The sequence below is a fragment of the Schistocerca gregaria genome, chromosome 3 (genome assembly GCF_023897955.1).
Source record: "Schistocerca gregaria isolate iqSchGreg1 chromosome 3, iqSchGreg1.2, whole genome shotgun sequence".
NCBI lineage: Eukaryota > Metazoa > Arthropoda > Insecta > Orthoptera > Acrididae > Schistocerca > Schistocerca gregaria.
The window spans coordinates 274,963,945-274,978,761 of record NC_064922.1 but is presented as its reverse complement, the minus strand read 5'-3'; the positions used below and the strand labels follow the sequence as shown (position 1 = coordinate 274,978,761).

The 14,817-nt window shown below is 44.4% G+C and overlaps 1 protein-coding gene across 1 annotated transcript in view; it reads left to right on the top strand.

Moving 5' to 3' along the window:
• Window positions 1–14,817, top strand: part of LOC126355341 (decreased expression in renal and prostate cancer protein-like) — a 43,046-nt gene that overhangs the window by 991 nt on the left and 27,238 nt on the right. The window lies entirely within an intron of this gene.

The window sequence follows — 14,817 nt, the reverse complement described above, 5'->3', positions numbered from 1 at the left end:
ACGTACACGTACATCCGCTCGATACAATCTGAAACGCGATTCGTCCTACCAGGCGACATTTTTCCAGTCATCAACTGTCCAATTTCGATGTTGACATGCCCAGGCGAGGCGTAAAGCTTTGTATCGTGCAGTCATCACGGGTACACAAGTGGGCCTTCTGCTCCGGACGCCCATATCGCTGATGCTTCGTTGAAAAATTCGCAAGCTGATACTTGTTGATGGTCCACCATTGAAATCTGGAGCAATTTACGAAAGGATTGCACTTCTGTCACGTTGAATGATTCTCTTCAGTCGTCGTTGGTCCCGTTCTTGCAGGATCTTTTTCCGGCCGTAGCAATGTCGGAGATTTGATGTCGTACGCAATTCCTGATACACCACGTTCAAACCCAGTTAAAACTTGATAATCTGTCATTGCACCAACAGTAACCAATGTAACAACTACGCCAGACACTTGCTGTCCGTAACGCCGTATTCTGCCTGTTTACATATCTCTGTATTTGAGTACGCATGCCTATACCATTTTCTCTGGCGCTTCAGTGTATTTCTTGGCCATTAGGTATGTAAATTAGGTTTCAACACATCCAGAACCGACCAGGAGCTGCGGACTGTTCGTTCTAACATATAGACAAAAATAAGAGAAAACTTCTGAGAGTTGATGCAACTGCATAAAGTATGTACTGAATATTTAATTTTACTGAGAAATAGATTACTGCCATGTCAAACCATTTTGTTTCATGTTAAAGAAAAACTGAGTATGCTATTACGCCCAGTCCATAGTACCATTTCATGTCAACGGATTGTTTACATTAGGCGTTCTCATGTTAAACGATTGTCACTGCACTAACATCAAAACATGATGACTTGCGGTGCGATAAAACCGCCAACATAACGTCTCCAATGCAATAATAATTCACGAAGAAAAAGATTTGTTTACTTGGCTGCAATAAATCAACACTTATTTGAGAACAGTTCCCATAAATGAAAGCTACAAGACACACATATACAATAATTGAAAATCGATTTAGAGAGAACACAAAACAGAACGTGGTGTGGAAAACGTTTAGAGCATATTCCTTCATTCATTTTCTCTGATATTAGAGTCGCTATGAAGAAAGAGAAGAGCATGAAAGTCGTCCGGTTATCTTCTGGAGAGTGGGAAACATTTGTTCGTTTTCATTCTCATCATAAGCTACATCTTCGATCAATGTACAATTCTGGTTCGAGTACCTATCTAACTCATATGTGGAGTCGGACTGTCAGCAGTATCGGCCCACAAAGCAAACTACTGTTCTTTTGTCAAGGTGTAAAACAAAGACTTTTAATATACCGTTTGGAACATCATCATAGTGTAAAAGTACTACTGGAGCGAAAAAAATGTTCGGTTCTTAAAAAAATTGAGTTATTTTCCAGCATTTGGGGACTTAGTCAAAGTTGTTCTCAGATTCTACGTGGGCATTCTGACAAATAGTCCACGTATATTTGACTGTTATTGAGGGGAGAATATACCTGACCGTATTTTATGCGGCCGAATTTAATTTTATTTGGTAGACTGCGCTTCACCTAGGAAGCGTCCTTTTTTGAATGGTCACCGGAAATTATTTTTGTAGAAATTATTCAGTTGTATGCTTTACCTCTCCCATGACCACGCCTCTGAAATTCAGACATAGTGCCCTCAGGAACGTAGCTAGCTCGAGGTGGCTTTTCCTCTACATAATTTTTCAGGTGGATTCGCAATATTTACTTCAGAGACTTCTCCGTCCTGAGGATCTTTACTTAAGTATTTCAGGGGTTTTATCTTCCATGGCAATATAAGGTGCAGTGTAGGCGATTTTTTCGATCCCAGTTCCTTAGAGGTCTCCTTGAAGCGATGTAAAAAAATCCCTGCTTTAAAATTCGCCAAATAATTTATGTGCTAGTGATCATCAGTTTAATATAAAAAACACAACATTGTACATACCGCTAGAACAGCAATCAGCCAATCCATCAAAGTGATGTCAATCCTTCTCTCTGTCTCAGAGAGCTTTTTACACAATACCGATTGCTGCCTTTTGACCGCTCAAAGCATGATCAATCGTGTGCCAAGTGAGTGTCGTTCGACAGCTCCAGTGTTCTGCATAGGCTGTGAACAAGGCCACTTTACTTTGCAAACGTCACAAGTTCCTACACTGCAGTAGGAACAAAACGAAGTTGCGGGAAATAGGATGACATACATCACACATTATAAGCATTTCGTAGCACTGTGTAGTAGGCACAGTGATAAACAAACACAAACCCTCGTTCTTTTTTAACCATGTCTCAAGAGACTAATAACACTATACACTTTCAACCAAAACAATTCAGTCTAGAGATTTTGGCGCATTGGTCAGTTGTAAGACATACATGTTTGAGGTAATTCGTCTCAAAAGTTCGTTTCTAACTGGGCCGTGATACTGCCCAATTCTTTAGAAAATAAAATTTACAATCTCGCCAGTTATTTAAACGAAATAGGAAGCCCGGGATGACTAGTTATGGACAAGCTTGTAATTGTTTTACAGTTTTAATTGGACTCAAAACAGACTTTATAATAAACTTCAATTCGGACATATGCCCTCTTTCTGATGCAATATACAAATCTTCACTTTGATTGAATTACATAAACACGAATAAGAATCATATTATTTTGCGTCCGCAAGCAAAATCATGTCAGTAGGCACGTGAATAAACAAATTCAAACAATCGTTCTTGTTTAAACATGTCTCAAGAGACTAATAATACTATACACTTTCAACCAAACATACACAGCCACATAATACCACAACTTCATAAAGAACAAAGATATCGTAAGACTTAATAAAACTGAACTTGCAAGTAGTTATGTCCGTTAAGTGAGGCCACCTTGATAATATTGTCGTTTCTGTAAGTCATTTTATTGGTTGAGTTACTAGTAGCTCTTCTTGTTTAACACTTACATTAATCATTTGTGTATCTTTAATGAACGTGCAACTTGTTATTATTCCTGTGTGCAAGTTTTGCGACCTTGGTTGGCCCACTTCGTATTTTTAGTATAAGCATGTTTCACTGTGGACCTTTATGTGGCCAGTTTGTAAGTAGGCTGTTTAGGTTTTTATGTTGGTTACGCCACGTAGCGCTCTGTAAGAAAATCACAGACTGTGCTGTGTGCAGTCTGTGGCTGGTTTGCATTGTTGAAATGTTCGCTATTGTAGTGTTGGGCAGTTGGATGTGAACAGCGCGTAGCGTTGCACAGTTGCAGGTGAGCCGCCAGCAGTGGTGGATGTGGGGAGAGAGATGGCAGACTTTTGAGAGCGGACGATCTGGACGTGTGTCCATCAGAAAGAGTAAATTTGTAATACTGGATGTCATGAACTGATATATGTTGACTTTTGAAGATTATTAAGGTAAATACATTGTTTGTTCTCTATCAAAATCTTTCGTTTGCTAAGTATGCCTATCAGTAGTTAGTGCCTTCCGTAGTTAGAATCTTTTATTTAGCTGGCAGTATTGGCGCTCGCTGTATTTCAGTAGTTCGAGTAACGAAGATTTTTGTGAGATAAGTGATTCATGAAAGGAGTAGGTTATTGTTAGTCAGAGCCATTCTTTCGTAGGGATTACTGAAAGTCAAATTGCGTTGCGCTAAAAATATTGTGTGTCAGTTTAGTGTTGATCAGAATGAGTAAATAGAGAAATGTCTGAGTACGTTCAGTTCTGCTCAGCTATTTGAAAATCAGATAACGTAAGAGGTTTATCAGCACAGTAATTCATTAATTTTTCTAAGGGGATGTTTCATACAGAGCGCTACGTGGCGTTACCAACATAAAAACCTAAACAGCCTACTTACAAACTGGCCACATAAGAGTCCACAGTGAAACACGCTTATACTAAAAGTACAAAGTGGGCCAACCAAGGTCGCAAAACTTGCACATAGGGATAATAACAAGCTGCACGTTCATTAAAGATACACAAATTATTAACATAAGTGTTAAACAAGAAGGTCTACTAGTAACTCAACCAATAAAATGACTCACAGAAACGCCAATATTATCCAGGTGGCCTCACTTAATGGACATAATGACTCAGAATGGTTCCCAAATTGCACTTAACTTAAGAGAACAGCGTTAAGGCCCATAGTAGAGTTTGGAAGCAATAACGCTATGGCTGGCAGGCAATACGAGCGTTCACTCCCCACGGCTTGTGCAGAAGGTCACACAGCAGGTGGTATATGTTTATATCTAATCCGACCAGCCCCACACACAGAGGTCCTGACAAGAATCCATAACCGCGCCGACGCCGGGAAACGAGTAGTCTTAAAAAATGACCTGCAGCACAAATAGATTGCCGTGAAAACAAGGTCAGATCACAGCCATACTGGAATATGTTATAAGCACGCTCCCAAAATTCCTAAGGAGCAGTACTTTAACATTACCTGTCTCCCAATAAATCAACAGGAAACTTCGAAATCACTTCCAGTTGCCTTAAGGCACTTTCAACATTACATAAACATACCAAATGCTCCCGTGACAAATGATTACAGCATTAACTCTACGCCGCCCGTGTGGCCGAGCGTTTCTAGGCGCTTCAGTCTGGAACCGCGCGACCGCTACGGTCGCGGGTTCGAATCCTGCCTAGGGCGTGGATGTGTGTGACGTCCTTAGGTTAGGTTTAAGTAGTTCTAAGTTCTAGGGGACTCATGACCTCAGATGTTAAGTCCCATAGTGCTCAGAGCCATTTGAACCATTAACTCTACCGCGTCCGGGCACGTATACAACCACAGCCAGTCCCAAAGTGGACAATATCTTGTCCTAAAACAGGTTAAAATTTGCATGAAACAACTTAAAACACACACTCCACCAGTGTTCAAAAACGGAATGAGGAAGATCAGCCTCCTTAAAATAGCTACTGTGTAAACCAAGTTCAGAATCATCTCCGGCAGCTACCCATGCCACAATAAGTTTCAACAACCTTCTTAATTAAACACAGAATAGAAGTCATACGTAACTTGGAGCTTGCAAATTACGAGCTGGGAAGCTGTTCAGTGTGAGACGACGAACCCACCACAATTTTGTACGTCAAAGCGCCCAGTGATCGGCACCGAACATTCGGCGAGCTCCAAAAGGCAAGGGCGGCGAGCACGGCGAGCCCCTTGCACCACGGTTAGGGACGCGGGCTTGTTTTCAACCCAAGTTGACTCGTTGAACGCCGACTGGAGACTCACTCGTCCCACGTTCACCCGGAAAACCCGCCGGGGGAACAGTCAAACATAGCAGGACAGCCGAATATCGATATCAGCGATGAAAGTCGAACACCACCACGGATCACTAATACTTTCATCTCTTTTAGACACGTCTGGAAACTGGGTCGTAAGCAAGAAGCATGATCTGAGGTCCTATTTAACAAAACAAGTAACTACACGTGTCAGGTAATGAATCCTCTTAGCGCAGAATATCCGAATATCTGTGTTGCCGAGCTTCACCTTCATTCACTAGTAAATTACTTCAGGCATAATTTCCTTTCTAATGTTTTTCGCTTTTTCTGTAATTTGTGGTGAGACAGTTCTGGGGTGAGGGATACTTTTTCGAAAGTCGCTTCTGTGTCTACTAATCTCTGAGCCAGATCCAGAAATCTTTCACCTCCAGCATCTTCATAAAGTCTCAGATCGCGTGCACATATAGCCAAGCATTTGTCGGTAATTTTGCCCTGAGAAGATTTGGGAAGGCGCTTTTGTTCAACCAAGCCACTTTTTTGTTAGACATGCTCGAACAGGGTGAAATATGCGAACTGCCAGATGACCCTTATGCATGCAAGTAAAGTTCTTGTACTCTGCACAAGAAGTGTAGTTAACATTGTTGCCATTACCATCTGGTACAGGCTTAAACACTAACCCAATTGAACTTTTTAGGTTTGGATCAGGCGCTTTGGATCTGTACTCTCCAGCTATTAGTTTTTGTTTTATTTCCCGTTTACTTAAATGCGGACTTTTTTGAACTATTTCCTAGAATTTCTTAACGATTCACGCTTCATTTATATATGTCCATCGCAATATGATTGCTACTAATTGTGTTGGAGCAGTTGTGTAGCAAAGCCGAGGCGATGTGTGTCATTCGGTAAGGCAATAAAGTAGCCGAACAGAAGAAAGACGGCAACGAACTAACGTAAGAAGCAATACGTCTGCAAAACATAGAAAGCGAGGTATAAATAGGTTTATATATTTGAGAAAAACAGTGTTAGAAAAAAATAACGAAAATCAGAAAAGGCTGACAACGTATTATTGTATGACTGTGTACATCGAAGCACTTTAATTAATGTCGTGTGACTAGGGTCTCCGGTCGAGTAGCCCGTTCGCCAGCTGCAGGTCTTTCGATTTGACGCCACTTCGGGGACCTGCGCGTCGATGGGGATGATGATGATTAGGACAACACAACACCCAGTCTCTGAGCGGAGAAAATCTCCGACCCCGCAGGAAATCGAACCCGGGCCCTTAGGACTGACATTCTGTCGCGCTGACCACTCAGCTACCGGGGGCGGAATCGAAGCACTAAAAACAGTTAATTTATAACTAAATGACGGCTGCAGATGCGTCAGACTAAATAATATTTCTATACTGTAGCAGGAAGATAAGTAAACGCACATCCGGATATGTTTATCGAGGTTTCGATTCAGGGTCCTTAGCAAAAATACACTCCTGGAAATGGAAAAAAGAACCCATTGACACCGGTGTGTCAGACCCACCATACTTGCTCCGGACACTGCGAGAGGGCTGTACAAGCAATGATCACACGCACGGCACAGCGGACACACCAGGAACCGCGGTGTTGGCCGTCGAATGGCGCTAGCTGCGCAGCATTTGTGCACCGCCGCCGTCAGTGTCAGCCAGTTTGCCATGGCATACGGAGCTCCATCGCAGTCTTTAACACTGGTAGCATGCCGCGACAGCGTGGACGTGAACCGTATGTGCAGTTGACGGACTTTGAGCGAGGGCGTATAGTGGGCATGCGCGAGGCCGGGTGGACGTACCGCCGAATTGCTCAACACGTGGGGCGTGAGGTCTCCACAGTACATCGATGTTGTCGCCAGTGGTCGGCGGAAGGTGCAAGTGCCCGTCGACCTGGGACCGGACAGCAGCGACGCACGGATGCACGCCAAGACCGTAGGATCCTACGCAGTGCCGTAGGGGACCGCACCGCCACTTCTCAGCAAATTAGGGACACTGTTGCTCCTGGGGTATCGGCGAGGACCATTCGCAACCGTCTCCATGAAGCTGGGCTACGGTCCCGCACACCGTTAGGCTGTCTTCCGCTCACGCCCCAACATCGTGCAGCCCGCCTCCAGTGGTGTCGCGACAGGCGTGAATGGAGGGACGAATGGAGACGTGTCGTCTTCAGCGATAAGAGTAGCTTCTGCCTTGGTGCCAATGATGGTCGGATGCGTGTTTGGCGCCGTGTAGGTGAGCGCCACAATCAGGACTGCATACGACCGAGGCACACAGGGCCAACACCCGGCATCATGGTGTGATCGTCGAGGGGACACTGAATAGTGCACGGTACATCCAAACCGTCATCGAACCCATCGTTCTACCATTCCTAGACCGGGAAGGGAACTTGCTGTTCCAACAGGACAATGCACATACGCATGTATCCCGTGCCACTCAACGTGCTCTAGAAGGTGGAAGTCAACTACCCTGGCCAGCAAGATCTCCGGATCTGTCCCCCATTGAGCATGTTTGGGACTGGATGAAGCGTCGTCTCACGCGGTCTGCACGTCCAGCACGAACGCTGATCCAACTGAGGCGCCAGGTGGAAATGGCATGGCAAGCCGTTCCACAGGACTACATCCAGCATCTCTACGATCGTCTCCATGGGAGAATAGCAGCCTGCATTGCTGCGAAAGGTGGATATACACTGTACCAGTGCCGACATTGTGCATGGTCTGTTGCCTGTGTCTATGTGCCTGTGGTTCTGTCAGTGTGATCATGTGATGTATCTGACCCCAGGAATGTGTCAATAAAGTTTCCCCTTCCTGGGAGAATGAATTCACGGTGTTCTTATTTCAATTTCCAGGAGTGTAATTTCCTTTGATAAATACCGATACAGATCTCATATGAGCACCCTCTGTTCATAATTAAGCCAAAACTAGTATCTTTGGCCGGCCGTTGTGGCCGAGCGGTTCTAGGCGCTTCAGTCAGGAAACGCTCTGCTGCTTGCGGTCGCATGTTCGAATCCTGCCTCGGGCATGGATGCGCGTGATGTCCCTAGGTTAGTTAGGTTTAAGTATTTGTAAGTCTAGGGGAGTGATGACCTCAGATGTTAAGTTCCATATTGCTTAGAGCCATTTGAACTATTTTGAACTAATATCTTTGACTCTTTGCATCCTGTAGTTAATTCCTCTATGTATTTTCCTGATCGAACATATTTGCCTCTATTTTTAACCAAGAATTTTTCAGCGTATGTCGATTCGACTTGCTTTAACAATAACCATGGCAAACGTCCACTGTCGAATTGCGTCCAGATTATCTTTGTTTCACATTCCATGCGATACTTCATATGTTACATATCTGATTACGTATTAACACTTCTTATGCATCCGATTCTTTGGCAATAATGCATACAGCATTAAAATAATGATCACTATTTAAAGCCCCATGTCACATCGTGCCAAACCTATAACTTTCACCAACAGAAGAAAATATGTGCAAGTGTAAAACGACAGCCTCCAACAATGAAAAAGTATACTACTGTTTCCTTATTTTTTTAATCCTGATAAACGTAAGACGCCATATTACGGTTTCTTACAATCGGCTTCGTCATATTCCAGCGTCAGACACTACAAAAACTACCCATAGTTTCAAACACCGTGATGTGCTAAAATCAATAAAAAATCCAGTAGATAACTATAATAAAAATTAAATACAGCCCTACGACGAGGCAGCGGCGTGTAGATGCTGCAGTTGCGACACCGAGTGTGTTGAGTGGAACGTTTCTGCCAACACAGCTCTGATTATACTACGTATGGCGAATCCCACGACAAGCAGTTTTGATTAAATTGCTGGAGTAAAATTTCAGTTGTTAAATACAATGAAGCGTCAAAAAAACTGATATAGGTATGCGTATTCAAATACAGAGGTATTGGTATTTTATGTTATCCGGGGTCCTAGAAACGACGGAGAGGCACCGTCCCCGCCGCAGCCACAGTGGTCCACAACCCCACGACGACTACCTGCAGTCCACTTCACCCCCCCCCCCCCCGCCACCCCATACCGAACGACTCTTTCAGGGTTATTGTGAGGTTCGACCTCCGGTGAATTCCCCCAGGGTACGTCTCACACCAGACGAGTGTAACCCCTAAGTCTGCGTGGTAGAGCAATGGTGGTGTACGCGCACATGTAGAACTTGTTTGCGCAGCAATCGCCGACATAGTGTAGCTGAGGCGGAATAAGGGGAACCAGACTGCATTCGCCGAGTCAGATGGAAAACCGCTTAAAAATCGTCCACAGACTGGCCGGCTCACCGGAGCTCGACACAAGTCCGCCGGGCGGAATCGTGCCGGGGACCATGCGCTCCTTCCCAACCCGGAAAATACAGAGGTATTTAAACAGGCAGAATATGGCACTGCGGTCGGAAACGCCTATATAAGACAACAAGTGTCTCGCGCAGTTGCTAGATCGCTTAATGCTACTGCAGTGCCGGTCGGAGTGGCCAAGCAGTTCTAGGCGCTTCAGAATGGAACCGCGCGACCGCTACGGTCGCAGGTTCGAATCCTGCCTTGGGCATGGATGTGTGTGATGTCATTAGGTTAGTTAGGTTTAAGTAGTTCTAAGTTCTAGGGGACTGATAACCTCAGAAATTAAGTCCCATAATGCTCACATCCATTTGAACCAACTTTTTTTTTTTTTTTTTTTTTTTTTTTGAGCTGCTGCAATGGCAGGTTGGCAAGATTCAAGTGAGATTAAACGTGGTGTTATGGTCGGCGCACGAGCATTGCGACACAGTATCTCCGAGGTGGCGATGAAGTGAGGATTTTCCCATATGACAATTTGACGAGTGTACCGCGAATACCAGGAATCCGGTAAAACATCAAATCTCCGACCACTGCGGTAGGAAAAAGATCCCGCAAGCACGGCACCAACAACGACTGAAGAGGATCGTTCAACCCTTCCGCAAATTGCTGCAGATTCCAATGCTGGGTCATCAACAAGTGTCAGCGTGTAAACCATTCAACGAAACATCATCGATATGGGCTTTCGGAGCCGAAGACCCACTGTTGTACCCTTGATGACTGCATGACACAAAGCTTTACGCCTCGTCTTGGCCTATCAACACCTACATTAGACTGTTGATGTCTGGAAAGATGTTGTGTGATCGGACGACTCTCGTTTCAAATTGTATCGACCTGATGGACGTGTATGGGTATGAAGACAATCTGACGAATCCATGGACCCTGCATATCAGCAGGGAACTGTTCAAGGTGGTGGGACTCTGTAGTGGTGTGGGGTGTGTGCACTTGGAGTGATATGGGACCCCTGACACATGTAGACACGACTCTGACAGGTGACACGTACGTAAGCATCCCGTCTGATCACCTGCCTTCATTTATGTCCATTATGTATTCCAACGAACTTGGGCAATTCCAGCAGGACAATGTGGCACTCCACACGTCCACAAGTGCTACAGAGTGGCTCCAGTAACTTCTGAGTTTAAACACTTCCGCTGGCCACCAAACTCCCTAGGCATGAACATTATTGAGCACATCTAGGATGTCTTGCAACGTGCTGTTCAGAATACATCGCCACTCCCTCATACTCTTACGGATTTATGGACAGCCCTGTAGGATTCGTCCTGTCAGTTCTCTCCAGCACTACTTCAGATATTAATCGAGTCCATGCCACGACTAGGTGCCGCACTTCAGCGTGTTCGTGGGGGCCCTACACTATATTAGGTAGGTGTACCAGTTTCTTTGGCTCTTCAGTGTTGAACTACATAAATTAATGGTGAAGTAAAGTGTGTGTTCCCAATTGTGGGAATAAAATGTTGAATGCTATGCGAAGCAGCCTGGCCTGCGCTGTGACGTCATGGTATCCCTTCGTCCGACGGTCTATTGCCCAGTTCGGAGCTGCGAGGTGTCATCCGGCTGATTTGGAGGGCTGAGAGACCAATGCCGTCTCGCCGCACTCCGATCACAGATACGTGGCTCATCCGAGCCAGTGCGATGACGTCACGAGCTCGTTCCATCCGAGTCTGCTGAAGCCCAGTTGGGCGCCCGCCAGCGTCGAGTCCAGCCGATATGGTGACCAGCGCAATACAGGCGCTGCAGATGGTGTCGTTCTGACAGCAAAGGCACTAGCGTCGGTCGGCTGCTGCCGTACCCCATTAGCGGCAAATTTTGCCCCACTCTCCTAACGCGTGCGTTCGTCGTATGTCTCACACTGATTTCTGCGGTTATTTCGCGCATTGCTGTTTGTCCGTTAAAACTGACAACTTCACGCAAAGCCGCTGCTCTCAGTCGTTAAATGAACGCCGTCGGCAACTACGTTGTCCGTGGTGAGAGGTAATGCCTGAAATCTGATTTTCTCGGCGCATTCGTGACACATTTGTGTCTCGGAATATCGAACTCACTAACGGTTTCCTAAATAGAATGTCCCATGCGCCTAGCTCCATCTACCATTCCGCTATGAGAGTCTGTTAATTTCCATCGTGCGGCCATAATCACGACGGAAACCTTTTCAGGTGAATCACCAGAGTACAAATGCTAGCTCCGCCAATGCACTGCCCTTTCTTACCTTGTATACGCACTACTACTGCCACATGCATCTGTGCCTATCTCTACCCCATGACTTCCGTCGCCTCAGCGTACGTTATGAGAACATCATTACTCACGCAGCGGCTTTTCATCTACACTACAGAATAACCACATTAAACTTTTTGCCTTTTAACATCTGATTTCGTTGGCACTCGTTTTTCACCACATTTCAGTCTTTCCGGTAAACTGAAGTGAATGGTCTAATTAACAACAGCAAATAACATTTCAAACAATCTTACGTGCTACGAGGAGTTCGAACTGGCAAGCCTTTGCCAGATGCCGAATCCTACCGCGAGAAATAAAATCAAAACAGAACATCAATTACTCTAGGGATTCTTTATGATACGGAAGTAAATAATTTAAGTAACGTATACATCAATGCTACAGCGAAACACTTTTCTTCTATTTTGAGTATTCCTAAAAACAGATGATTACCAAATAACGCCGAAGGATGCTTCAACCTATTTTAAACAGGCGCATGCATTTCATTTTCGAGCCCAAAAATTACAGAAATATAATAAGTGCCTTGGGGAAGATCAGTTTGGATTCCGTAGAAATGTTGAAACACGTGAGGCAATACTGACACAACGACTTATCTTAGAAGATACATTAAGGAAAGGCAAATCTACGTTTCTGGAATTTGTAGACCTAGAGAAAGCTTTTGGCAATGTTGAGTGGAATACTCTTTTTCAAATTCTGAAGGTGGCAGGGGTCAAATACAGAGAGCGAAAGGCTATTTACAATTTATACAGAAACCAAATCGCGGTTATAAGAGTCGAGGGGCATGATAGGGAAGCAGTGGTTGGGAAGGGACTGAGACAGGGTTGTAGCCTATCCCCGATGTTATTCAATGCATATATTGAGCAAGCAGTAAAGGAAAAAAAATTTGGAGTAGGAATTAAAATCCATGAAGAAGAAATAAAAACATTGAGTTTTGCCGATGACATTGTAATTCTGACGGAGACAGCAAAGGACCTGGGAGAGCTGTTGAACGGAATGGACAGTGTCTTGAAAGGAGGATTTAAGTTGAAGATCAACAAAAGCGAAACGATGATAACGGAATGTAGTCTAATTCAATCAGTTGATGCTGGGGGAAGCAAAATAGCTCATTATGGTCGAAGTAGAGAGGATATAAAATGTAGACTGGCAATGGCAAGGAAAGTGTTGCCTGAAGGAGAGAAATTTGTTAACATCGAGTATAGACTTGAGTGTCAGGAAGTTTCTGAAAGTATTTGTATGGAATGTAGGCATGTATGGAAGTGAAACATGGACGATAAATAACTTCCACAAGAAGAGAATGGAAGATTTAGAAATGTGGTGCTACAGAAGAATGCTGAACATTAGATGGGTAGATCACATAACTAATGAGGAGGTATTGAACAGAATTGGGAAGAAGAGGAGCTTGTGGCACAACTTGACTAGAAGAAGGGATTGGTTGGTAGGACATGTTCTGAGACATCGAGGGATCACCAATTTAGTATTGGAGGGCAGCGTGGAGGGTAAAAATCGTAGAGGGAGACTAGGAGATGAATACACTAAGCAGATTCAGAAGGATATCGGTTGCAGTAGGTACTTGGAGATGAAGAAGCTTGCACAGGATAGAGTTGCATGCAGACCTGCATGAAACCAGTCTCTGGACTGAAGGCCACAATAACAACAACAACAAATGCATGTATAACATCAGCCTCAAATTGTGTTTTTGAGAAGGGCGTAATTATTGTTTCTCCTGAAAGTGAAGACCTGCTTGGGTTAAAAATGGTTCAAATTGCTTTGAGCACTATGGGACTTAACTTCTGAGATCATCAGTCACCTAGAACTTAGAAATATTTAAACCTAACTAACCTAAGGACATCACACACATCCATGCCCGAGGCAGGATTCGAACCTGCGACAGTAGCAGCAGCACGGTTTCGGACTGAAGAGTCTAGAACCGCCCGGCCACAGCGGCCAGCAGAACGGTATAAGACAGAAAAAATAACTGTTCTGAAGTGTATTAAGACTACCAAAAAATGAATTCCCAGTGCAAGAACAAAGTTTAGCATTAAAAATGCATTTTTCCAGTCCTCTACGTTTCTGTCTTCTATGTTCAGATAGTAAGCGATGCGCCAGTTGCTACGATGTGTTTAAATTCTAGGGCGATTTTATTTTTATAGAATTACATATTAGTGATACAGACACTGGCATCGCACCGATATTCACCATTCGGACGAGTACTTGCCTTAGAATGATATCCTCGTGTTTGGCCATCGCTTACGCGACTATCACGGCAGCAGGTTCTGACACCAGAAGTCGTGGAGTTGTTAGAGGCACTGCAGTTTACTGCTGGAGTTTTCGCACCGGAGATAGTGGCGCTCACAGGGCAAGGGCGCAGACGCTAATGAGCAGTAATTTGCCGGTTATCGGCCATCTGTGGGCTGTACTTCACTGAGCATATCATCCGTCACCACAGACTGCCTACAAGGGGAAGTGTATTCAACGACAATCGGGACACGATCTCTTAACAATAGCGTGCGTTCTACATCGGTAGCCTTGTTTGCAGGCGGAGAACGTGTTTGCGGTGAGCAACCGAGCCACAGCGTCGTTTCGAAAAAAGCCTGCGCAAAGAAGAATCTAAAACAAGGCGCTGGGTAAGGATGCTGTTGACAGCTCGCATGCGTGGCGCACGAAAGGAAGCTAATATCGAGATTAAAGAGCGTTTCATTAGCGAAATAGTGCAAGGTCGAAAATTGAGTGGTCAGATAGCACGAAAACAAAAAGTGTTTTCTGAGTCTGTTTAAAAATACACGTTGCTGCCCATGAAAATTACGACAGCATACAACAAACTGAAAAGTTTAGTGAAGTAGGACGTATCAAAAAGAATCTTCCGATTTGGCACATCAGTATACATGAAAAATATACAATGAATTTTGTTTTTTTGATGAACGGGAAACGCAGAAAGGTTTTCTTCATTCCATTTCATATACTATGTGATCAAAAGTATCCGGGCACCCCCAAAAACATACGTTTTTCATATTAGATGTATTGTGCTGT